This window comes from Neofelis nebulosa, chromosome 12 (genome assembly GCF_028018385.1).
Source record: "Neofelis nebulosa isolate mNeoNeb1 chromosome 12, mNeoNeb1.pri, whole genome shotgun sequence".
Classification (NCBI taxonomy): Eukaryota; Metazoa; Chordata; class Mammalia; order Carnivora; family Felidae; genus Neofelis; species Neofelis nebulosa.
In genome coordinates this window covers 88,166,093-88,192,710 of record NC_080793.1, presented here as the reverse complement: position 1 = coordinate 88,192,710, position 26,618 = coordinate 88,166,093, and the positions used below count along the sequence as shown (strand labels likewise).

The 26,618-nt window shown below is 43.3% G+C and overlaps 1 protein-coding gene and 1 long non-coding RNA gene across 7 annotated transcripts in view; one reads left to right on the top strand and one right to left on the bottom strand.

The window, feature by feature from the left end:
• Nucleotides 1–26,618, top strand: part of GLIS3 (GLIS family zinc finger 3) — a 502,487-nt gene that overhangs the window by 92,051 nt on the left and 383,818 nt on the right. The window lies entirely within an intron of this gene.
• Nucleotides 942–4,516, bottom strand: LOC131492129 (uncharacterized). Its single transcript, XR_009251886.1, has 2 exons — nt 4,165–4,516; nt 942–1,194 (listed from the first exon to the last, which is right to left on the bottom strand). It is a non-coding gene; the product is annotated as an uncharacterized LOC131492129 (long non-coding RNA).

Genomic DNA, 26,618 nt, shown 5'->3' with positions numbered 1-26,618 from the left:
TTTTTGCTTAATTTTCATTTTTCTGCATCCAGAAATCAATCTTGCCAGGATCTTGCAAAGCACTACTTAGAAATCATTTCATCTCTAGGAATTTAGTCAAGGGAGGGTGGTCCCCTCTCCTGGCTTTCCTTGCTCCTAGGGGGTGGCTGCCTTCTCAGCCCATCTGTAGACTCATCTTTTATCTGAAGACTGGAGACCTGGAGTCCAGAGACCAGAAAATGTCCAGGAACTAGAAAAGTCCAGCGAAAATACTGCCAGCTGAGAAAGTAGATGGGAGATGAGTTGTGTTGGCTTAAAAAACTTTCTCCCGGGGTTAAGGAGGGAAGATGGGTGTGTATGGGGTGGGCGTATGCATGGGGGACAGCTTTTCTCTTATTCTGTAAGCAGTGAAACTCCCTGTCACCCTCAGACATTCTGCTTTTTTCCTTTCTGTTCCTCCCTGCCCACCCACATTTTCTAAGCCTTGATTTTTAGGAAAGAATGGAGTTCTCAAAGCTATTACGTAAATGGGTCATCTCACAGCAAGGAGCACTTATTACCAGTTTTATAAAATTTATGGGTTTAGAGTCAAAAGTGATTTTAAATTCGGTTCTCAGTGTTGCCAAATGTCACAATTTGTATTATTTTTGGTAAACTTAGAACACAAGAGTAATTTTGGCTCCTGTTCAGTAGTAGAGTTGAAGACATATACTTAGTTTGTTTTTTAAAATAATTCTTTATAATTTTTGGAATGAGTCTGGATTTTTTTTCGCATTTGTAATATTTGCAGGGAAGTAACTATGCATCATTATTCATAGCCGGTGCTCTTTACCCTCTGTGTAGTTAGGAACCACCGGGCCGAATAAGGAGGGAGTGTGTATGGGTGTGTGAGTAAGGTCTGTATGTGTGCTGTGTGGCCTGAACAGTGAGAACCGGTGATATCTTGATAGGGTGCACAGATGGGCGGTTTTTAATTTTATTATCGTAGAAGAAAGAAGTGATGTCACGTTAATGTCTCTCTGATCTTGTGGTACCTGTTTTTAGGTCTTGTGCTGTTCCAGAATTGAGCCGGGGGCTTCCAGAAAATTTTCTTAGTGTTGTATCAGGCTGTAAGTGGGGTCCATCTGAGGCACCGTAGCGGGCACAATCAGTTATGCAAAGTTTAAGGCAAGGAGTTCGTTTGATGTTTCTGCACCAGCCAGGCGACTGATTTTCCTGGTGACAGATAAAGAACCAAGGACAAGGTGTTTGCTGCAGTATTCTGCTGTGGTTGAATCCAACCAGACTCATGAACTTGTCACCTAGCGGTTCTCGTTCAAATGTGTAAATCTTTAGAAGGGGGAAATTCATAGTGTGGGTACTCTGGGTAGTGAACTAGCATGGCCAGTGTTGCATGTGATGCCTCAGCCCCCCCCCACCCCCCCAACACCACCTGGTCTCTGTATGCACCTGTTCGGCCTTGGTCTGTTGCCAGTTGTCATCACCGAGTTGTACTGGGGTAAAAGAGTCCTTGCAACTTAATGGAGAAATTCAGTTTGAAGCAGTACAAAGTGACGACATTGTTTTCTGTGATGGGAGGTAGAATTGAAGCATTGGACGTCATTGGGGCTCAGCCCACCCCTTCCCAGAGGACGGTATACAGGCGGTATACTTAGCATAGCCTGGTGGCTTAAGGGTACAGCCCAGTAGTGCCATGGGTCTGAGATGAATCCAAACCCTCCCTCTGATCACCTCTGGGATCTTGATCAAGAGACTTAACCCTCTGTTAGTGTTGATACTTGTACCCACCTCACAGAAATTTAAAAAGATAAATGAGGTAGCATATACCCAGGTCTCTTCTGTGTCATCTTTCACCGTACGTAAACTCGGCAAAGGCAGAAGACTGTTATTCCACTAAGTATTCGAGAGCGCACTGAGTGCCAGCGCGAACAAGACAGAGTACGTGCACTCACCTCATGTTCTAATGGGAGGAGCAGTCAACAATTCCTACCTCAGATGTCATTTTATGGGGTAGTGAGTGCTACAGAGAGAAACAGAGCAGAATGATGGGGTTCAGAAGGAGGGGAAGAATATTTAGAAAGGGTGTCCAGAGAAGGCTTCTCTGATTCAAGTGAGGACTGAGTCACCTGTAGATCTAAGGAGAAGGGTTCCTAGAGGAGGTAAAAGCAACGGGAGCCCTAATGTGATTGTAGTGTTGCCAGATCATTTAGGTCCTTAGAGACTGCAGCAGGGAGCTCAAGGATTTCAAGTGTGATGGGAACTCCTTGAAGGGAGTGGATAGTAGGTAAAGGATTGATAGTGTCTAACTTACATCTTAAAGAGGCGTTTCTGGTTACTGTGCTGAGAATAGACTGAGTAGGGAAGAATGGGAATAGGTAGGGAGAGCATTAGTGTATTGCAGCAAGTGGGGTAGATGGTGTGGGACATTTAGATTCAGGATAGGTTTTGAAGGTAGAGCCAACAGGACTTGCTGAGGGATTAGATGTTGTGGTAAGAAACAAAAGAATCAAGAAAGAGCTCTGGGTGTTTGGCCTGAGCGTGAATGGAAGTACCATTTCCTGGGATGGGGAAATCAGGGTTTAGGGGTCGGAGGAGATCGGGACTTTGTTCTGAACATAGTACATCTGGGATACCTGTTAGTCTCAAAGAGAGGGTTTCAAGTACGTAATTGGATACACGGGTCTAGAACTCCAGAGTAAAGTGGGAGCCAGAGATAGGAATGTGGGAGTTAACAGTATAGAGATGATATTTGATGTCATGGGACCACAAGGAAACACCCAGAGGGAGAGTAAGGGTGGAGAAAATGGCCAAGAACCAAGCCACAGGGCAACCAGCTTTGGAGGCTGAGAAGAGGAAGAAACAGGGAAGATGCAGCCAGTGGTAAGAAGACGACGAGGACAGAAGAGGTCATGGAAGCCAAGTGAACAAAATGTTCCAGGAAAGAGGAGGTGATCACTCGGCCACATGTTGCTAAGAGGTCAGGTAAGATGAAGCCTGAAGATTCGCTCTTGGTGTGGGGCAGATGGAAAAAATCACTGTTGCCCTAGACACGACAGAGGCCACGTTGGGTCTGGCTTGTTCATTGCTCTGGTCCCTGTAAAGTATACAGGGCCCTGGAACATGAAAGAAACTTAACATGTGTAGAATGCCGGAGGGATGAATGAATGACTGGACAGACTTGACTTTCCTCTATTTTGGTCTCAGTATAGTCTTTGCTTATTTTAGAGTTTAGTTTCTTAGCCTTAGCAGGGACAAAAATCACGTGATTATCATTAAACATACATGAGGCACCCACCTCCCGTGAGCAGTCTGTAATATTGACCCAACACTTATCTCACCTGTTAATTAATGAAAAACATACATACTGCCTCAGACACTTCTACCTGTCCCACTTCTACTGTAGGGTGAAGTAGTTAAAGGGGACGGATTGATCGGTCCGTTGCCACGGCGCTCCCTGTCCTCCCTGTCTGTGGCTCTGCAGAATCTCTCTGGGTCGCCCTGGGGTTTATCAGTTACCCAAAGGCGGCTGTGGCTTAGATGTAGAATCCTTAACAGAGAATAGATCAGAGGTTACAATGGGCCACGTAGATTTTTTGTTTGTTTGTTTGTTTTAAATGAAAACCAGCAAGGACACCCTTGATTCCAGTGGCATGGTCTAAACTTACAGTTTCCCAAACTGTTCTCTGAGGTACCCTGGGGTGCCACAGTGATTCACGGGGAGGCAGTGTGATATTTTAATTTTTTTTTTTTTTTTTTTTAGGAAAGCAAATAACATGTGTCAGCTCCCCTGTGAACTACTGGCTCAAGGTAGTTCGTAGTTTCAGGATTAGGTCACTGCATTCCTTTCTAATGATATCATATCTTTGCAAAGCTAGGCTTTTGGGGCTTACTACCCTTAAAAAGCCAGTATTGTGTAAAAGTTGAGTGGGGCAGGAAATGGGGTGGCAGAGTTCAGACTGATTCCAAAGTGTGAGAATCTACCGATTTAATAGACAGAATGTTGGGTATGTCTCTTGGCCCAGGGGTGCCACGAAATAGTATTACAACAACAAGGTGGCAGGAACTTGTGGTTTAGCCTCTTGGGCCTCCAGTGAGGAGGAAATAGGAGTGGGGGGGAGCCGTTCTGCCGCCATCCCCAGCTGGGCCTGTCGGCCTGCATTTCACCTACGTCCACGTGCATTTCACCTGCTTGTATCTAAGTCCTTGCCCCCATCTCTCTTCCTGCGAGCTTGACTGGGTGCGTTTGCCGGAGTAACAGGTCCTGAGGAACATTGCTCCGTTAGCCGTTAGCCCGGTCTTTGGTTCCTGCTGACAGGGTTCCCTCCTGTCCGCGATAGCACGAAAGCACTTTTGTCCCCTTTCCCTCCTTCTCTCCGCTGAGCGCCGCACCATGGCTCCTCAAACCAGGACTACTCCGTCATGCCGTTCAGGTTTATGATTAAAGAGACCTTTTGGGCTAGCCTGGGTCTTTCTCTAGCCATTTGCTTCTCCTTAATTTCCTTTTCCATTGACAGTGTGTTCTGAGCACAAGACAACCACCCCACTCGTGAACTCTCAGAATACGGCCCTTTGTGACATGGGCACCACCTGGATGGATCCGTGCAGAGCCATCGCTGGAGGTCTTACTAGAAGGCACCCTGGTTCTGATGGACTCTATTTGGCCCTGAAAGACAAAAAGAAATCCATATTTTCTCATAAGAGGAGTATGCTTTTTTAATTTTAATTTTATTTTGTGAGATTGAAGAGAAGAGTGTGAAAGAGACCCATCTTCATGGAGTCACGAGGTAGTGCCATGCGCTTTAAGACTCCCTGAAAAGGGAACTGCACTTAGCGAAACGGTGGGTTTATGACCGCTGACAAAGATGAAAGGCTGAGAAGTGAGTGAGCTCCAGGATGTGGCTTTGTCCATCTTGCATAGGGGTATTCTAAGGCCTCGGTGTGCCCAGGGGTGTCTCCTTTATCTTCCGTTTTGTGCCTTTCTTTGCTGAGTGGAGCGACCCTCTTGAGTTACCTCCCTGGGCATTGTCAACTTCATTGTGGACACCGGCCTTCTCAGTCTTAGCCTTCGGATCACCCTGAGCAGTGGGGAAGGGGGTTTGTTTCTTTCCACTGTAGAGACAGCCTTCCTTATCTTCCCATCCATATGTTCACTATGCCCTCCACTTCCTATCTCAGTCTGTCCCTTCCCCTTCTCTCCCTCTCCTCAAGACTTCCCTCTTCGTCCACCCCATTCCCCGCCCCCCCCCCCCCCGTTTCATTGCTTCCAGCAGCAGTGAACTCCTCACGCCAGGCCTCACTTGAAGTATCCCCAAGGGAGACAGGTGCTCACATTGGATTGTGCGTGTTGCCCCAGACCTGGATGGAGCATCTGAACTTTACAATATTTTCTCTGTTGCACTTGTGGATGGGACTCGGATGATCTCTAGGAATGAGTTTTATGTTGGGATGAGTTCTTGAGATCTCATTTCCCCCTCCAATTTCCAGAATTCCAGAAAATTCAGAAAACCTAGCCCGTGCTTGCTGCTTGGTGTAAACATCTTTAGTTCTGGTACCACGTTATCTCCCGAGCAGTGCTGCTCTGAAGGAATGCTATGGTAGCCGCAAATGTGAGCCATAGATACAATTTAAAACTGTTTCTCAGACTTGTTAAACAAATGAGAATTCAAATAGTGAAATTAATTTCAATAATATATTTAATTAAACCAAACATAATTAAAATATTATTATCCCAACATGTAATCAGTATAAAAAGGGATTATCAATGAGATATTTTCCCTGCTAAGTCTTCAAAATCCAGCGTGCATTTTATAAAGTTAAAGCACTTTGGATAAGCCACGTGTGCTGGTGCCTGCTGTCTCAGACGGTGCGCTCCAGGTGGTAAGACATGGAAAGAAAGAGAGGTTTTTAGACACTTAATGACCCAAAAGTATGTCTTTAGCTTTATGCTTCCAGAATGCTGAGTGAATAGAACAGGTGCTTGGCTAATAAGATGGGCTGGAGAAGGACCCTCAAATTCAATGGCAGTCTTTGAATTACTTTAATCAGATAGAGGGAATGGGGACGTGACCTGAAGGGATAGAAATCCAGGAGTCAGCAGCAGTCTTTATACAGCCAGCCAGTTCCGTCTCCCTCTCCATGTCTACCTGCCATGCTTAGACGTCCCTTTGGAAGTCCAGGACTTAAACACATAAAGACTAGTCTTACTTGTAAAATTAACTCAGTAGTTAAGAGCTCAGGTAGGTCCTTTAAGTTCCAAAACACATTTCTCTTCTTTTTTTATACCTTGGTCACCTGGAGAAGGAGGAGCTTTTACCCGTTGCCTTGAAATTACCAAGTGACATTTTATTCCAGGAAGGCTCGAATGCCAGCAAATCCAAGTAATACGCTTTCCTGGTTTGCATGTCACAGTGACAGGGAGGTGCTGCCCACCCCAGCCCCGCATCTGTGAATAGAGACAAGTTTGAACAGGCCCTGCTTCTTTCTCCGTGGTTAAGCATTATCTTTTGTTCTTTGGGTTGGTCTTGCGTAACACCATCGCAAGCATAAACTGAAAGCGTCCCCATTTAACTTTGGTCTGAGTCTGAGCCCTGAGGAAGAAGGGCCGGGGTTGTGGGGGTAGGGAGTTGGTAAGTTGTCCATAACCAGGCACACAAAGTGAAAATCCAGTCAACTTTAACTCCTCCCACCTAAAATCCCCCCACCCCTAACGTTCCATCCGTTTTCTTTCCTTTGAAATGGGAAGTTTGATTAGATGGAGAATCACCAGTGTTTTTCATAAAGAAGGTCTCTTTTCTATTCTCTGTGTGCATTGGGGAAGGTGTTGAACGCACCAGTGGTGGATTGGGGACCGTGGTTCTGCAGTGGATTATCTGGCTTCTGTTAGAAGTGTGCAACCGGAGACCCTTGGATCTCATGAAATCTCAGGTCTTTCGGTAGTCCTGTTTCTGAGTTTCAGGGCTTTGGCGATTTCTTGAAGTGTTGTGCCTCTGTGCTCTGGTAACAAATAGGTGGTGGGGTCTCCATTAACGATAGGCAGAGAAGTACCTAGAATGCTGGGGAGAGGTTATGCAGCGAAGCAGGAGGCAGGTGGGAAATGGCCATCTCACGAGAGTCCATTGGTTTTTGCCAGAGGAAGTTTGTTTGCTGGCTGACATCTGGGGCTTTGTGATGGCAAAGCTGAAGAACTATGTTTAATAACAGGATTGGAGAAGTACAGAGGTTAAATTATTACCACATGTTAGGAATGTGGAAGGTTGCTTGGATAAAAGAGAAAAGAAAGAAAAGAATCCAAGTAATGTTATCTAGGGTAGCCTAGTATTTTGTCTTCAAGTGGCTTCAAATTTTTTAGTGTATTTACATTTACTGTTATAGCAATTTTTTAAAAATGGGCGAACGAAAACGTAAAATCACCCCAATCCTGCTGCTTAAAATCAACGGGCCTAGTTTTCTGTAGTTTCTGAGAGTTCCAGGAGGTGATTTATGAATGAACATGGTCCTCTTGGTGATGAGGTCCTTAGAAGCAAAAGGCCATCTTCCAAAGAAACAAATTCTTTAGCCGCTATGAATCTTCTTCTTTTTCTTTTTAAAGTAAACTTCTTACTTTGGAATAATTTTAGATGTATAGAAAGGTTGCAAATATAATCAGAGACAAAGCCTCAAAGACAGGCCTCTGTTACCCCCTAGCAGGCCCGCTGTCTGACTAAGGTTATATATGGGCTCATAATGAACTTTAAAGTATTTTCCAGTGACCTTATACTGGCCAACAGCATCTAAACTACCTTCCATTACATTTGTTAAAACCCAGAAACCAGTATTGGTATTTTACTACTAACTAAACTCCAGACTTTATTTGGATTTCACGAGTTCATTGTGGATCTTCTGTGTGTGAATTTCTTCAGGTTATTTTTAAAAGTTTGATCTTGTCAAAAAAAAAATAAAAAGCTTGCTATTGTTGGTGATACCGCTTTATTTATTTAAATGTTTTTTTCCATCTGAAAACAAAATATATATAATTTTTTCATTGTAGAAATTAGGAAAATATTGAAACACATAAAAAATAAAATAAGATTAATTGTAGTTCCATCCCTGACTTAAAGCAAATGAAGTTTATTATAATAGTCTGCAGTATAGCTTTGAGTTTGTGCATTTTTCATATAATATTACCTTAGGAGAAATTTGTTTAATTAAACATCTTTAAATTGGGGCGCCTGGGTGGCTCAGTCGGTTGGGCGTCCAACTTCGTCTCAGGTCACGATCTCACGGCGCGTGAGTTCGAGCCCTGTGTCGGGCTCTGTGCTGACAGCTCGGAGCCTGCAACCTGCTTCGGATTCTGTGTCTCCCTCTCTCTCTGCCCCAACCCACTCACATTCTGTCTCCATCTCTCTCAAAAATAAATAAATTAAAAAAAAAAATCTTTAAATCAAATGTGTAATTATTCATTCCCCTATTGGTAAACAGGCTTTAGGCTCTTTCTCATTTTGGCTACTGTAAGTTACATTCGATGTGAACAGTGTTATATACATCTATCTGTTGCCACTGCTCTGAAAATGTTCTCAGGATAAATTTCTAGGATTGGAATCGCTGGATCAGGGGGCCTCCCTTGGTGTGTGTTGCCAAGTTACCATCCAGAAACATGGTACCAATTCATAGTCGCAAAGTATCCTTTGAGATACTCACTGTGGTTCAGTTTTACTAGCATGGAACAGCATAATTTCTCATCTTTCACAATTGGATAGGTGAAAGCTCGGATGTCTTAATTATTTGAGTTTGCATTTCTCTGTTACTAAAATTGACCAGATAAATATTCACCTATATTTTCTCAGCTTATATAAATTAACATTTTATATTTAATGTTTTGAATCATCATTGATTAGATTTACTGAATAGTAGGATATAAAGTTCTGCAAAGATTTTTTTCTACGTAGTCAGTGTTCCCCAAAGCTATAAATGAATACTGCCTATCTTGTTTTCACTGAACTGTGATGTTATTATTATTTTTTTTTATGAGAGTGTCTCTATCTGGGGTCATTCATCTGTTCCAGTGGCTTCTCTTCATCTTTGGCCAGTACCATTATTATTTTACCTTTAGAATTCTTTTATTAAGAGCTTGGGAAAATTCCTTATCTTTTTATTCCAAAAATGTTTTAGCTTTTCCAGCCATTCCAGATGAACTTTGGAACATTTTTTTCCTTTTCAGTTTCCAAGTTCATTGGAATTGTTTTATAATTGCTAGTCTTCTCATACATGGCATGTTTCTATGGTCAATCTTTTTAAAAAAAGTCTCTATTTCTCAAGGTGATTTGTAATTTTCTTCAAGTTGATCCAACATGTTTCTTGTTAAAGTTATACTACGCTTTGTTGTTGTTGATGTTGTTGCTGTTACGAATGGAATCTTCATTTCCACATGTCTTCTGATTGGTTTTTATTGGTAGAAGTCACTGCATACTTTGAACTTTATCTTTCTTTGTACCCCTTGTGCCTAGCTCCTTACCTGACACTGGTAAATGGTAAATGAATGTTTGGTGAAATGAATAATTAACTTTCATAAATTTACTTTGTTATCCGGTCACTGTTGAATTCTCTTAATTCAATTAGCCTTTTCATTCGTAATCTTGGATTTTCTCAGTATGCTGTCATGTTCCATAAGTAACAGTTGTTTTGTCTTCTTTTGCTACTTAAATGTTTTGTTTCATATCTTTTTGGGATGTCTATATCCCCCAAGTAATGCTGTTGACTCCTAGATATATATGCAAATTTAATGTGATGTGAGAGATTGTATGTGTAAAAGTATTTATATTTATATATCTGTTCTTACATATTGTAAAATTATATATTTTAATATATTTTATATTATACTTAGATTTATAATTTTAATCATGTAAATGATATATCCCTTTATTCTTCCATTTCTTTTTATCATGAGATTATTATCCTTTTTTTCGAGTTCATCTTTCTTTGTATCTGTTTAAAAAAGCAGCCCTTTAAGATTTAAGGATCCATCCCATGGGAGTAGCTGGTTCGACTGACAATACCGTTGGCAGAGGGAGAGCAGCTATTGAGAGAGTCGAAGCTGTTGTGGGATTTAAACTCTGTGTGAGGCTGGAGATACTTACAAAATGGCAGAGGGAAGCTACTTAAATGGCGTCTCAGTACATGTTGTGCTCAGGAAGACCAAGGCAGGGAGCAACGACAAGGTGTTTGAGTGACAAATAGAACATACTGAATAGAGAATTTAACCACTTCTCACAAATGTGTTGTTTTATGCTTAAGCCAAACTAACTGTGAACTGATTTATTTAGGGTGAAGCTGCTTTGACTTTTTTTTGGTGTTGGTTGTGTGAGTAAAGGGTGTAAACACACACACACACACACACACACACACACACACAAAACCCGAGGGAAGTGACAGAGACGATTTCATTGGACAATGTTCATTAAAACAAATGAAATGTCATTTATAGCCTATGTCTGGAGTTCGAAGGGATAGCACTTGACGGGTTTAAGAGCCCCAGATAGGTTCCATGATGGGCCGCAATGCACGTTTGTTTTAGGAAATGATAGGAGGAAAGGGGTGACGCCAGTTCTTACCTTTGACCTTAGCAAATTTCTCATCAGCTAGCTGCCTTGAGCCAGCAGCGGTTAGTGGGGATCCCTAAGTCTGGCCCTCGTTTGGAAAATACATGACTACCGTGGTGGCTTCCTCAGCCAGGACTCATGACTTAAGTTTTGGTGGGAGCCATTAGACATCCCAAAACAACCAAAAGTGGCACTGTGAGAAAAATGCATGTAAGTTGTTCTCACACAGGATCCCCTATGGAGTCGTGGAAATATTTTACCTTAAACAAGATCTGGAGAGGCCCACTTTGTACCTGCCTATATGGGAACACAGGATTGGCCTATTTCGTCTCGTCGGCAGTGACTGACTTCATACACACTGGTTTACATGTGCGCGGAAGCCCTTCAAAGGCTGATTAACCATCTAAAATGGAAGAAGCATTTTAAGAGGGTTTCTTATGTATTGGACTCTGGTATTAAATGGACTCCTACCTACAGTGGGTGTTTCTTTTTCTAACACAGCCCGATCATGTAGGTTGCCAGTCAAACTGAAAGAGGCAAAATAATGGCACAGTAAGGAATAGAAGATATGAGAATGAACACAACCTATGGGCTTTAACTCCTCTAATCATGGGAATTCTCATTCAGACCTACCCTGCTCTGTATGGGGCACATGGACAGATGCTCTGTGGTGACTTAAAGCTGAAAAGGAAAGTCCCTATTCCCGAGGCAGTTAACAAGCAGGGAACACTTCACTGTAACAAAGGGCAGAATTTGGTTTATAATAAGAAATATCAAGTATTTTGGGAGTCCACAGAGGAACTGCAGAAATGGAAGAGGCGAAGGGTTGTTGAGCTTTTCATTCCAGAGATGGATTTGTGGAAGAAGTCCCTTCCGGGACAAGGGTACCTGCAGGGGCAGAGCCTGGGGGCCTGGAGGCGTTCAGCTGGGAGGCCACACCACCACCACATCCTTAGGTGCCATCTTTACTGTGTTGGTGGAGATGCCATGATCTGAACTGTGTTGAAAGACGACCATTTTGGCAGCAAGTGCCCATGCATTTGGGGAAAGACTAACAACCTGTTTGGGTTGCATTTACACATTCTATCTATTTCCCCCCCCCCCCCCCCCCCCCCCCGCCGCCACAGACATCCCTTTCTCGATGTCATTAGGGTCTTACTTAGTTACTCCTGTATTTCCCCCCTTCTTCCCCTGTGTATTCCTTCACTCCGGAAAAAATGCTCACTGTCCACCGTCATACCCTTTGTGGGTATACAGCTCTGGGTACTTGTTAAAGCACCTTTACAAAATAGTCTATCTTATTTCCTATAAATACACTACAAAGTTAGTGGGGGTGGTTTTGTTCTTCTTTGACAGATACAGAACCTGAAAATTGCTTAATGTCGAAAGCTGGAAAGTGGCAAGTTCTGACCAGAATTTTGGTCTCCTGATTTCTTTTTTTTTTTTTTTTTTAATTTTTTTTTTTTTCAACGTTTTTTATTTATTTTTGGGACAGAGAGAGACAGAGCATGAACGGGGGAGGGGCAGAGAGAGAGGGAGACACAGAATCGGAAACAGGCTCCAGGCTCCGAGCCGTCAGCCCAGAGCCTGACGCGGGGCTCGAACTCACGGACCGCGAGATCGTGACCTGGCTGAAGTCGGACGCTTAACCGACTGCGCCACCCAGGCGCCCCGGTCTCCTGATTTCTTAAACAGATGTGGCTTCTTGCTTTTGTGCATCACGTAATCCTGGGCAGAATGCTCAGGTTGTAGGCCACAATTATCTGTTCTCGGAGCAAGGGGACAGTGTTTGTGGGGTCTGAGGTCACACACCTACCAAGCAGTAGAATTCCTCTCACCCAGCGTGCTTTGGATTGGTAATTGTTTAGATAATTGAAAACATTGGTTCAAGTGGGAAATCCTAAAGTTGCTATGTGTATCTTCAGCCTGTTAGAGCAGTTTAAAGTGTTTAAATGCATATTTATTTGCCAGTCTTTTGATGTAGGACCAAGGTCTTTTCTGTGAGTAAGGGCCATCTTCTTGGGATTCCACCTCAATCATTTGTCTTGCATAACTCTTCTATAATTTAGAAGTATTGGTTTCTTTAATGCGTAGTGAGAATGTAGACACATTTGTGAAGCGATCTTGAGTATAGACCCATTGTAGATTTTCCAGCTCCCCACCTAAGAGCTTTGACAGATACTTACCTCACACCTAAGTTAGCGGCCGATATTTTTATTTTTAAATTTTTTTTAATGTTTGTTTCTTTTTGAGAGAGACAGAGAGCAAGTGGGGGATGGGCAGAGAGAGAGGAAAACAAAGAATCTGAAGCAGGCTCTGAGCTGTCAGCACAGAGCCCAACGCGGGGCTCAAACTCAGGAACTGTGAGATCATGACCTGAGCTGAAGTTGGACGCTCAATCGACTGAGCCACTCAGGCACCCCTAGCAGCAGTTTTTAAAAAGTAGTCACCTTTTTTTTTTTTTTTTTTTTTTGGACTCTTTCCAGTGTTTCATAGAGAAACAACCTGCCTTCTTTTTTCTACTCGTTTTATATAATCTTTAATTAGAGTATGTAAATATAACCACATATAGGTCATAAACATGTCTGTCATAAATGGGTTTGAGAACAAACATAATGACTCTTGGTAAATATCCAGCGCCACTGGTGGGAGCTGAAGTAGACTGGCATATTAGAAGGTAGGTTCCCGGCCAGAGCATTGACTATTCCATGGCGGACAGTCTGTGTACTTCGGGGAACGAATGGAAGACACCAGTCATGGTGATGAAATGGTTCAGAGGGATTCAGCTACACTGTTAGGTACAACAGTTTATAAGCACCAAAGAAGTTCAGAGTGCGCGTGGGTTGAGGTGGTCCATAAAGATTTATGGATGGCTTAGAATGCTAGTTGGGGCTAGAAAAATGGCTAGGATTTAGGATGAGGAGTTTTGGGGTGTGTGTGTGTTTGTGTGTGTGTGTGTGTGTGTGTGTGAGAGAGAGAGAGAGAGAGAGAGAGAGAGAGAGAGAGAGAGAGAGGCACGAAGAGTAAGCAGGGAACTACCAAGTGTTCTCAGCCAAGGAAAGAAATGCACTTTCTTGGAACACAAAAAAGTGGATAGTCAGATAGACCAACTTCCTCTCTTCAAAATCCTCTTCTAAATGTTGCCTCATGAAGGAAATCTCCTCATATCAGGTGGGTTTGGTGAAGATTTTGATTTACCTCCTAATGCAGGTAAAATCGTTGTGGTAGTTAGATACTTAAGACAGTTATTCAGAGTGTCCCCGCCAGTGTAGACTGTACATCATCCATTCCAGACAGATCCATCCCTAGTTTAAGAAAACTGCCAGGGAAGCATTTATGATTTCCCTTAGCAATCCACTGTGATGCTCAGGCCATCTGTGGTAGCCCTTCACGTATCTAAAAATGATGACTAGCTCTGTCTTTCAGTGTCTAGGTTGGATTATCCCAAAGTGATAGAACCATCATGCCACACACTGTTTATTCTGCATGCATGATGTAGAAAGAAGGACAAATTACAAAGCGTAGATTTCCCATCTACAATTTCAAGTCAGCCACGAAGGGTGTCAGTACGGTACTTATAGATCTGTGAAAGTGCTGTGTGTGTGTGTGTGTGTGTGTGCGCATGTGTGAATGTGAATGTGTGTCTAAGGCACTGTGTAAATATAACACACACACAAAGACACTCACATACGTCTGTAGACAGCATAGCTTTTGAGAGAGAGTTGGATTTAAACACAAGCACGGGGGGCGCCTGGGTGGTGCAGTCGGTTGAGCGTCCGACTTCAGCCAGGTCACGATCTCGCGGTCCGTGAGTTTGAGCCCCGCGTCAGGCTCTGGGCTGATGGCTCGGAGCCTGGAGCCTGTTTCCGATTCTGTGTCTCCCTCCTCTCTGCCCCTCCCCCGTTCATGCTCTGTCTCTCTCTGTCCCAAAAATAAATAAAAAACGTTGAAAAAAAAAATTAAAAAAAAAAAATAAACACAAGCACAGTCTTACAAGTGTAACTTGAATGTCAGAATGTCAGGGTTGTGTCTGCTGAGATCACCTGGCAGAAGGCAACGTTGATTGTTTGATACCTTTTCACCTCAGTCACTGCTGGCAGATCCTTTCTGGCCACTTCTGACTCCTTCCTATGCCCTGGGCTGTCACAGATTGGATAAGATCTGACTCTCCTATCAGTTTGCTAAGCTCCTTCTATTAAATGGGTTTGCTGCTAAGAATGGATTAAAGTATTGGTCTCCTTTGGGTTTTTTATTTAAAAAAAAATTTTTTTTTTTAATGTTTGTTTATTTTTGAGAGAGATAGAGACAGAATGTGAGTGGGTTAGGAGCAGAGAGAGATGGAGACCCAGAAGCAGAAGCAGGCTGCAGGCTCCGAACTGTCAGCACAGAGCCCGACGCGGGGCTCGAACTCACGAGCTGTGAGATCATGACCTGAGCCGAAGTCGGACGCTCAACCGACTGAGCCACCCAGGCGCCCCTGGGTTCTTTATTTTTAAGAGAGAATTCTTAGAGGTAGAAGGCCTTGAAGACAGAAGGTCTTGAAGACCAAAGGCCCAAAGGCCTGGAATCTCTAATGTGGAACCAGGTGGCTGCAGGGTCAGCCAGGGTGGTTTGTCTGAAACGCACTGTCGTTTTACTGGTGTGCATGCAACGTGGGCTTTTCTGTATGTGGCTTATCAAGAGCAGTGCTGTCTAGTAGAAATGTAACATACAAGCCACACATAAGAGCTACACATGTAATGAAAGTTTTTTAGTGGCCATGTTAAAGTGAAAACAAATGGCATTAATTTTAATGATGTTTTATTTAACACATCCTATCTAAAATACTATGTTAACGTATAATCAGCATGAAAAATTTGTTGAGATGTTTTACCTTTTTCATGTGCCGAGTCTTCGGTATTGGCGTGGACTTTGTACGGTGCATCTGCAGTCGGACTGGCCGCATGGTAAGGGCTCCAGAGCTGCGTGTGGCTGGTGACTACACTTTTGGCTGGTGCAGGTGTAGACAGTGCCCCTGGTGAGGACAGGAGCACGTCATCTCCACGTGTTGGATCCCAGAAGAGACAGGGAGCCTGTTAGATGGCTGCCATCAGCCAGGCGATACCATGGTATATGTTGGTCATGCCCAGTAAGTAGCTGGAGTCAGAGCATTCTGTGGAGCGTGGGGCTTTGGAATGCCACTGTGTGTTTGATTTCACCTCAAAGGGAGCAGACCGATCCCTGTGGAGCTCTAAATAAAGAGAAGTGTTCTTTAGAAAGAGAGATGTTGAGCAAAGGTATAGGATTTCCTGGAAAGTGGCCAAGTCTGAGCGAGTTTTCTATAGCTTGGTTGGTACACATTTTTTATTACTTCCTAGAGTTGCCCTAGAATGAGATGGTGAAGACCAGCGTGTGTCCCAGCGGGGACCGTAAGAGACACCCTGCTCCTGAGGCTGACCCGGTCAGAAGTTGTTTTCAGAGGGCCACCGTGGATGGGCCTGTGTCCCCAGCAGCCAACTAGCCTTCCCCACTGCTCAGACCCCTGGGGTCCTCTGTCGCTTCCTTTGCATTGCTGAGGGACCCAGAGCCAAAGATAAATATGGTATACTTCCACTCTAAGACTTAGGAAAAGAACAGCAATGATGTTTTTATATTAAAGCAAATGTGGCCGTATTAGGAGTGTAACGCAAAATTGCCTTGCATCTTAAAACATAGAACACAAGTCTTGTAAAAAAGAAAACGTTGACGGAGAACAGTGTCGGGGCACCCCACCATCTTTTTCCTTGGGCTTCAAGCTCATTTTGCCTTGCTTATCAGGAATCCTGCTGGCCCTGCCTCACCCACTTAACCCACCACGCTGGCGCCTGTCTTGAGTTCAGTGCACCTTCATGTTCTGGAGTTGTACGAGAGGCAAACTCTGATGAGACCACAGTTATGAAGGGGGATTTTCTAGTGGTGGAGGAGGAGTTCATTTGAAATCAATATTTTGAAAGAAAAGGACAAGAAATGTCTGTTAAGATGAATTTCAGTAAAAATTTAGTTTAATATATATTATCATATACATTATGTATGTGGACATATATGTATATTGTATATGTGGATATATATATTATATATGGATACGTATGTATTATATACATATACCTATATACATGTGTATGTGTATATATATGTGTGTATACACACACACACATACACATTTTCTTTTTGTTTTTTAAATTTTTTAATGTTTTAATTTATTTTTGACAGAGAGAGAGACAGAGCATGAGTGTGGGAGGGGCAGAGAGAGAGGGAGACACAGAATCCGAAGCAGGCTCCAGGCTCTGAGCCATCAGCACAGAGCCTGATGCGGGGCTCAAACCCACAGACCACGAGATCATGACCTGAGCCAAAGTTGGATGCTCAACCGACTGAGCCACCCAGGTGCCCCGACATATTCTTTTCTTTAGAATGGCCCAAGTTCTCTTCCCCTGACCATGTATTGCTTTTATTTGAATATTTCTTGTAGTGAAATTTGATGAACCAGGGCTATATGATTTTGACAGTTGTTTTGTTCCCTTTAGGATTCCCACTTGTGTTTTACATCTTTTCAAACCTTTTTGCTTTACTCTGATTATAAAACTAATGTGTTCTGATTGTATGAAGATACAGTTACCTATTAGTGCTGTGATATTAGTGCCATCTTACAATCTTGTTTATGATGATTGCTATTTTTTTTTGAGAGAGAGAGAGTATGAGCAAGCATGTGAGCAGGGGAGGGGCAGAGAGAGAGAGAGAGAGAGAGTATGAGCAAGCATGTGAGCAGGGGAGGGGCAGAGAGAGAGAGAGAGAGAGAGAGAGTATGAGCAAGCATGTGAGCAGGGGAGGGGCAGAGAGAGAGAGAGGGAGAGAGAGAGAGAAAGAGAGAGTGAGAGAATCCTAACCAGGCTCCACACCCAGCATGGAGCCCATCAAGGGGCTTGATCTCAGTACTGTGAGACCATGACCTGAGCCGAAATCCAGAGTTGGACGCTTAACTGACTGAGCCACCCAGGTGCCCCCTTACTATTTAAAAAAAAAAAAAATTCTGGAGGGGAAACCTTAGAAACAGAGGGTCAGAGTGATGCTTCAGATGACAAAGTAATCATAAGAAATATAAAACTTATGTCCACTACTGACATACTGTAATTTTATCTATCAATTATAATTGGATTAGCAAAAACGGTCAAAGTTAAATGGTTATAGGAGTAATTCGGCATGAAAAAGAAACAGGCTGAGAAAAGTTACTTAGAGAATAACATCATGCTGATGAATGAGGCAGGGGCTGTCACACCTGATCGTGGTAGAGTTCTGGTGATTCAGAGTTAGAAAACTCATGACGCTCTTTGCTGACACTCCTGAAACCTAGTGCTCATGGCAACAGCCCTCATTGCCATGGTTCTCTTTTTCACTGTGCTGGGAATAGCCTGTCAATACTTTTTAATCGGCCGTTGGTATAGTCGAGTGGAAACCTATTTAATATGCTAGATATAGTGTAATAAGAGAAGGGGAACAGGCACTAGAAAGCCATACAAAACCTTTAGGTTATTTTTTTGGTAATGCTGTCTGAAAAGGAAAGGATGGAACCTAATGATTATCAGATCCCCTGAAGTCCAGGCCTTCTGTTCTATTGAATTTAAGGGAAGATAGCCCGAGTGTAACGCTTCTCAGCCTTGATGCCAAGGTCTCCGCGACTGTCACTTGTTGGGAGGGTCGGCCCAGATGTTTTCTCCTCAGTGGTGAAAAGTGCTGGAGTTGGCTCCCAGCCCCCTAGGAATGACACAGAGCCCATATGCTAGCTCTGCATGGGAATGCAGAAGTTGGAGACCTTCATCTTCCCCGGGCACAGAGGAAAAGAGGCTGCGACTCTGTGGTGAGAGAGAACAGCCGTCTGATAATTTGTTTTGAACTGGCTTCCTCACGGGGAAGAGGAATTCGCGGCGGAGGCAGCACTCCTCACGGCACTTGCAATGTGTCTCTCTCTGCTGGTCATTTCAAACCTCTGAACCCCAGGGAAAGCCTGACTCACAGACTGTTTTGGGGCATGAGTGCTTAAGGGTTTAATTAAAGAAAGCCGACTCTGGAAGGAAGATGTCAAGTGGGCACACAATGCAGCGGGTAGGAGGTGCCTGACTCACAAGGAATGGCACATGGGGAGAACGCTCCTTCAGGAAATTGTCCATTTTCCTGCGCCAGGAACTGAGAACACGGGTGGCACGTTTATCGTGCTGCCCACAAATGCTTAAGGTCTCTTTGGATGTTTCATAGAGGCCTTCTGAGTTCAGGTAGCACTGCGGGATGAGGGAATATTTGGTGCTTGGGTTTTGTTTTTGGTGTTTGATTGTAAACTGGTAGATCTAGGTGTATTTCAGGAAGAAAGTTAGAATGTTGGGGGGAGAGTAACATCTTCTTTCATGTGAATAGGCTCTCTCATTCTCAAATCAGAAAAATATTCACATTCATACTTGGCTTCCTAGCAAAGCAACAGTTCTCTCTCTTCATGTGTCAGTTCCATGCCAGCAGAGGTCGGGGGATGGGGGGAGGGATAGACACTGAGCATGTGTGAAGAGATCACCTCCCTCCCTGTGGTCTTCCTGTAGCCACATTGTGTCACATTGGCTCTTAGAAAGCTCTGTGGGGGACTCCGCTTCATGAGAAGCAGGCAGAGGAGTCCCCAGTTCCTTTCCCCGGGCTACACTGTGTCAGGACTATAGAAATAAGACAGGGCGGCAACAGGAAATTGCTGGGGAATATTCTTCTGGAGCGTTCTCAGGAAGAAATTCTGGACAATAACTGGTCAAAGGTAGAATAAAGAGAGCACGTGAGAGACCCAGCCTGCCCATGTGAAATCTGCTGGGCTAGGACATTAACGAAGGAAGGGGAAGTTATTTAAAACCACTCCGCAGCGCTGGAGTAGCTGGGGACTAGAAAAGAGAAAATATGCTTCCAGTGTTTCCAAAAACAGGAAGAGAGAAATGAACCTGTCAGTTGTTACTCTCTTAATTTAATCTCATGGGAAGCAGTGAAAAAAGTACTGCAAAACAAAAGACATGTCTTACAAGAGGGTTAATCAAGTCATGAGAATCAACAACTTGATAAACCCTGTTAAAAAACTTACCTTTATGAAATTGGGGATAAAAAAGCTAACAGAATTTGATAATGAAAGTGCTACATTAAAATAACTACTTGTGGGGGCGCCTGGGTGGCTTGTCGGTTAAGCGTCCGACTTCGGCTCAGGTCACGATCTCGCGGTCCGTGAGTTCGAGCCCCGCATCGGGCTCTGTGCTGACAGCTCAGAGCCTGGAGCTTGTTTCCGATTCTGTGTCTCCCTCTCTCTCTGACCCTCCCCTGTTCATGCTCTGTCTTTCTCTGTCTCAAAAATAAATAAACGTTAAAAAATATATATTTAAAAAAACTAACTACTTGTGGTTTGAAAAAATAATTAATCCGGGCTGAGAAAGATCCCACTTAGAGGTTTTCAGCTTTGCCTGGGGCTTTACCAATGAGCTTGATATAGCAGTATCTTCAGGCTCTAACTTGAAACTATTTTTGTTTTTTTTGTTTGTTTTGCATATTTACTTTTAAAATAACTGTAGTCATGGTATAGACTTAATGCTATATTCTGTTTGGTTTTTTGCTTGTTTTTGTTTTTTATTTTTAGTTAATGTAAAATTGCCCTGAGTGGTTAGTCATTCTTTGTATTTCATAATTTTTATGACTGTGTAATATTCCACCCAGAGACCCCTTGTGTTAGATATTTAGGTTATTTCAAAAGGCATCTCTGCTCTTATAAATAATCTGCAAACATCTCTGCAGAATACACTTTTCCCCCCGAGTTTGGACTATTTCCTTAAAATTGTTTTTAAATAGGATGAGTGAAGGAAACGAGTATCTTGCTGACTCTTTATCCTTTTTGTCAAATTGCTTTCTAAAACCTCTCCACGATTTTCACATGGTGCAGAAAACGTGGATGTGGCCACTTGTGCCTCATGGGGTTATGCTGCGTGAAGGATTCCCTACATTTAATGGAACTGGAAATGACTCTCACCAGAGGTGCTGGTGAGTCATCTCCCAAGGGAATCCTGGTCTCAAAAAATATTTTTAATGAATTGCTATAAAGAAAAGAAAGAAAAGCAACCACCGATTGGAACTTTAGATCGCCTCCGATGGAAGGATTTCTTATTTCAGGTTTATGTTGTCTCCCAGAACGTGGGTCTATCCCATTCGAGTGGCCCCCAAACTAGGAAGCAAAAAAAAAAAAATCAATACATTGAATTTTGTTCCCCATAAGATAGCACCTAAAATTGCCTCACACATAGCGGGGCTCAATAATATTTGTGAGTAAATGAAATGCCGTGGGAACCTTGTCATTGAAAGTAGCCCTGAAGTGAATGTTTTTTGATCATGTGGTGGCAATTAGGCTGTTGTGCTTGAAATTTCAGATGTTTTTCCACCCAGGTTTTCTTAAAATGAGGTATGCTTCTACAGTTCGGTGCTACAGCCAATATTTGCAAATAACTGTAACAAAAAACTGTTTAAACATGAAAACAAATATTCAGTCTGTCACATCCCAACCCATGTGGAAAGGGAAATACTTGCCGAAAGTGGGACTTCTTAATATTAGGAATTGTTCGGTTGGAGCAGGAATTTTTTAAAAACTCACAACTTTAATAAGTGAAAGAGACGTGGTGATGTAAAACCACAGACATGTTTAGCACATGAGGTCATTCAGCCTCCTTCTCACCTTCAAAACAAAAGGTTTTCCTTTCTCTCTGGTTTTTGCTTTTTTCTTTCTTTCCCCAGTCTCTCTCTCTCTCTCTCTCTCTCTCTCTCTCTCTCTCTCTCTCTCTCTCTCTCTCTCTCTCTCTACAACCGCGTCAAGTTTTCCTGGCTGCGGCCAGGGAGCAGCGCTCCAGCTATTAAGCTGTGTGAGAACAGTGAACTTGGTCAGCAAGGATCATTTGTCTCCAGTTGTCAACAAAGGTTTGTTTTACTGGGAACAATGACTGTGCAGCTTTGTGGAGAGTGTTGTGTGCAAAAGCGTTAATCAGTAAGCAGCTTGAGCCACACTCAAAATCTCTTTTACATGGTTATTTTGCTCTTGAGGGGTGATTGTTGTCTCTGTCCGTTGGCACCATCTGAAAAAGAAGTTCATCAGTATGCCGGGATGCTCTCTGCGCAGAAAGCTTGACTCAGTCCTCTGTTCCTTTCTTTGCTTCTCTTTAATCTGTTTTCGCCAGCCCACAGCCCCGCCACTGTTGACGGTCAAGTACAGCCAAGTGATTAAGCGATAATGATCTTGGTTTGCATCTGAGATGACAGAGATTTCTAGCCGTGGGGACACTCCAGTGCCCTGGACTGGAGTGCCCTTTTCACACACTTACACACAGCCCTCACACTCACAGAGGACCTTGATTCCGAGAAGCACAGAAAGGACGGCTGTTGGCCGTTAGAAAGGGTGCTCGCCCAGAGCCAGTGGGAGGAACTGGGGGTGAATGAATTCTTCTGCTCTGTTTGGCATGGACCGAAAGGACCGAATCACTACAAGAAGCGTCCTTAGCTCACTCCCAGCACGGCTGAATCACCCAGAGCAAGTGGAAAGACGTGGAGCTTGATGCAAGTTTCGATTTGAGTCCTAAGCTGTGGCGCACCTGCCAGCCTTCTCCCACCTGCCCCAACCCTGCCCACTTAGGGCCCCCCCTCGTCACGTTTTTATGACGTCCAATGGGGTTCAGCTTTCACGCCTCACTGAGGCGGACCAGGCTGACACCAGGGAGGGTCCGGAGGGGCATAGTTTCCAGTCCTTCCAGCTTTTGAGAGCCTCGTGAGGGGTGAAGAGGGCAATGCCTGAGAGCTTGGACCTGGGCGTCTAAAAGTCAGAGGGAGCAGTGTTCTAATTTTGACATAGTCTCTCTATAGGCGTATGAACTCGAGCAAGCCAGTTAATCTCTCAACATTAAGAATGGGTATATAAATAATAGGTTAACACGATAAGAGCTTAACGTGAATCGAACACTCACAGTATACTAGGTACTGTGCTTACACACGTTTCATGTGCTATCTCTTGAAATCCTCGTGACAGTACGCTGAGGTACATCCTATTATATTGTTATTTTACAAACGAGGAAACCGAGACCCAGAGAGGTTACAAATAATCTTGTAGGTGACACAATGGGTGCGCAGCAAACAACTCTGTCTCTTGAGCCACATTTATTCCAGCAGACCATCCTGCCTCTCCCGAAGTGCCCTGCCTGGTGTGATGTCTGGCACACCAGGATTTCTGCTTCTGGAAGATTGAATAGATGAGATTGAAACGGTTGACCAAGGAGCTCTCCCAGATTTTGGATTCATGCTCACTTATGGTTGGGGAGCAGGGGTCAGCGGGAGGGTGGGGGGGGGGGAGGATAGATCTCTGAGAACTAGCATTCTAAGTAATCACTGGTCAAAGTGGTTTCCGGCAAGTGGTTTAGGGGTAATGAAGAACTGGAAAGGCTACAAAAGGCTGAGGCATTCCATAGACAGACTTCCCTCCAGGAGGGTCTATGAAGTAATAATAGGAGTGATAATACAGGAAAACCTATGCGGGGGTCTAGGGAGTCACTTTAGTCAAAGGTCTTTGAGTGCAGGAGGTTGGTGTGGAGACTGAGGTGCTGAGACTAGAGTTCAGTTGGTGCAGCTGAACTCTAGCCGTCACAAGAAGTCCTGGAGTGTGAGTCTTTGGAAGTGCCCCTTGAAACATGGTCTAAGCCCTGAAGACTTCACTTTCCTTAAGCAGAGCTTCCCTTAGCCAAGGCTGGAGGGAGTTGAAGGTTTTAGACTCCTTAAGAGAGGCAAACCTGGGATAGTACCTAAGTAGGAGGGGGAAGTCCTGCTGTAAACATAGGCTTTTTGGGAGGAGACCTGTCTAGTGCCCAGATCCGGGGTTTCTGTGGTAATAGCGGCCAGCTGTAACTTCTGGGTGTTGGACTGGAGATTGTCACAAGAGAAACAGTAGTTAACCAAGAGGATCAGGGAGTCATCTTGTCTCCCAGTGTTAAAGATGGAAGATAGTTTGGGAACACGCTCTCTTTGAAAAAGCACATCAGCAGTGTAATTATATCATTGGTACCAAAATTATGGAACTGGCCATTGGGACTCATCCTTTTTGTTAATATAGAGATTACTGTCATGCGGTGATCTTGGAAGCAGAGTTGTGATGATTAGAGTAGAAAAGAAATGGTCTCAAACACAAAAGCATTTTGCTTACACACTGATGGCACTGAGGTATATTAGGATCGACAGGCTACTTTTTGGTAGGGTCACAGTGTCCTGGATAATTTTAACCTATCACTCACTGACATCTTAGTGTCAGATGTTTACACATGACTTCGTATATGGAAGTAATAGAAGAAAAAAAAAAAGAGAACAGGAATAATACAGATGGTCTCCTAATTTTAGATGTCCTTTCTAGTTCTTCCAACTTCTTTATCTTTATTATGGCTTCTTCCAGAAACCTCTGTTGATGACATTGATGATAGTAGCTATTATTTTATAGCATTCTACTCGTTGTCAGTCCCTATGTAACATTCAGAAATTTTCTTGGATTTTAACTGCTGAACAAACCAAATAAGTTGGAGATTATTATCTATATTTTAGTTAGCACATGGAGATCCAGAGAAGTTATCTAATTGCTTAAAGTTACACAGCTAGTGGCAGAGTGAGGACAGGAACCTCAGAAAATATAGTGCTAAAGTTAGACTCCTTTATTTCATCTTTAAAAATTCTTTTAATTGAAAAAATTGTTTTTATTTTTAGAGAGAGAGAGAGAGCATGAGTGGGGAAGAGGGGCAGAGAGAGAGAGAGAGAGAGAGAATATTTTAAGCAGGTCCCATGCTCAGTGCAGAGCCGACTCAGGGCCCGATCCCACCACCCTGGCCCTGGGATCATGACCGAACCAAAATCAAGTAGGACCCACAACTGACTTAGCCACCCAGGCTCCCCTTCTTTGTTTCATTTTTAAACATTTTTTTGAAATATAAAACAGTGAATTAAAAAGCTAATTAATATCAATCTTTTTAAAAAGCTAAAGATTTAAAGAAATTGTTTCAACATCTTAATTGCTGGTAACTAGAAAAAAAAGGAGGATTGTTTGGGCAAACTAACTTTTGTAGACCAGAGAAAGGGAAGGGCTTTAACAGGAGCATGATGACAACCAGAAGGCCTTCATTGGCCTGGTAGATGTCACTGTTCTAGATCCCATGCCTTCTGTTAGGTTCCTTTGCAGTATATCCTCTAATAGTATTTCCCATGAGGGTCTGTGAGCAGGAGTATCTGTTCACATCTATACTTCCTAAGAGTCTCTGTGAATGATAAAATCTTGATCTTTCATTGTCTGAAAATATCTTGTTTTGTCCGACTGATTAAATGATAGTTTAGTTGGGCATAAAATTCTAGATTGTCAGCAATTTTACTTAGTATTTTGAAGATTTTAGCATTGTTGGCCTCTATTTTGCTTTTCAAGTTTGCTAACCATCTAATTTGTTCCTTTAAGAGTTTTGCTTTATTCTGATGTTTTTCTGTTATGTCAGTGTCATACAGGTGCAGATTTATCTTTATTTGACCTGTTCATGCATTCGCTCTGAGGATTTGTTTCTGAAATTGTGGGTGATCTCTCCAAATACCCCATCTTTGTAATTCCCTCCATTCTTTTTTTTTTTTCTGGAATTGTTGTTCGATGTGTAACAGAGCCTCTTTATCTTCTGAATCTCCTAATTGAATCTTAATATTTTAAAGAAAAATAAGTTTTCCCCTTGTTCTTCCTTGTAGGTGAAGTAAAGTAATACGTCCTAGTATATTGTCTTCTAATTCACTGTTGTTTTTGGGTGTGTTACATATAGATTTTACCTCATCTGTTGAATTTTTCTAGTTCAGTGAGTATACTTACACTCTTCAAGACTTTTAATTCCTTTTTAAAATGTCTGCCTGTTCTCATTCTCCTTTTTGTTCATGAAAGCTTGTGCATTTTTGATGGATATTGCTTCTTTCTGTTTCTTCTTAATCATCCTAAGCCTATTTGTTTTACACTTTGACTGTTCTATGAAATTACTTTCATTTGGGCCGAATTCATAACTGGATGGTTGATTTGACTTTCTCAGAATTAGATCCTTTTATATGTTTGGAATTCTATTTTGTGGTTTCCTTTAGAATGGGAGGGATTTTTGCTTTTTTGTATTTTTTTTGGTCTCTCATTCTCCTTCCTTGACTAATGCTTCTGTGGTTTTGCGGCTGCCTTCACCTGGTGCCTCGGGCCCTGTCCGTGACCGAGAATTATATGGCGGTGATGCTGGCTCCGTGATGGCTTGGGGAACATCATGGATTCACACGGCAAGCAGGCAAAATGACTCAATTTCTCTGCAAAGATTTCCTCATGGCTGCTGATAAAACCGGAGCCTCCAGCAGCAGATGTTCTGTTGTTTCGTGTAGCTTACTTTCACAAAAGTGTGGGTACTTGCATACTTGCAGAGGAGATCTGCAGGCAGTAAGCTGAGCCCCATCTCCCTCTAGCCCGTGGCAGTCAGATCTGCCCCCCGCCTCCCCTGCCACCAAAAGTCCAGTTCTTTCTGTGCCGTTTCTGGCTTGGAAGTCATGCATTTCTTTAATCCCAGCCCCTTTTTATTTCTTTCTTTCTCTCCAACCCCCTTTCCTCTCTCCTCTCCTCTCCTCTCCTCTCCTCTCCTCTCCTCTCCTCTCCTCTCCTCTCCTCTCCTCTCCCCTCCCCTCCCCTCCCCTCCCTTCCCTTTTTCCTTTCCTTTCCTTTCCTTTCCTTTCCTTTCCTTTCCTTTCCTTTCCTTTCCTTTCCTTTTTCCTCTCCTCTCCTCTCCTCTCCCCTCCCCTCCCCTCCCATCCCTTCCCCTCCCTTCCCTTCCCTTTTTCCTTTCCTTTCCTTTCCTTTCCTTTCCTTTCCTTTCCTTTCCTTTCCTTTCCTTGCCCTGCCCTTTTTCCTTTCCTCTCCTCTCCTCTCCTCTCCTCTCCTCTCCTCTCCTCTCCTCTCCTCTCCTCTCCTCTCCCTCTCCCTTCCCTTTTTCCTTT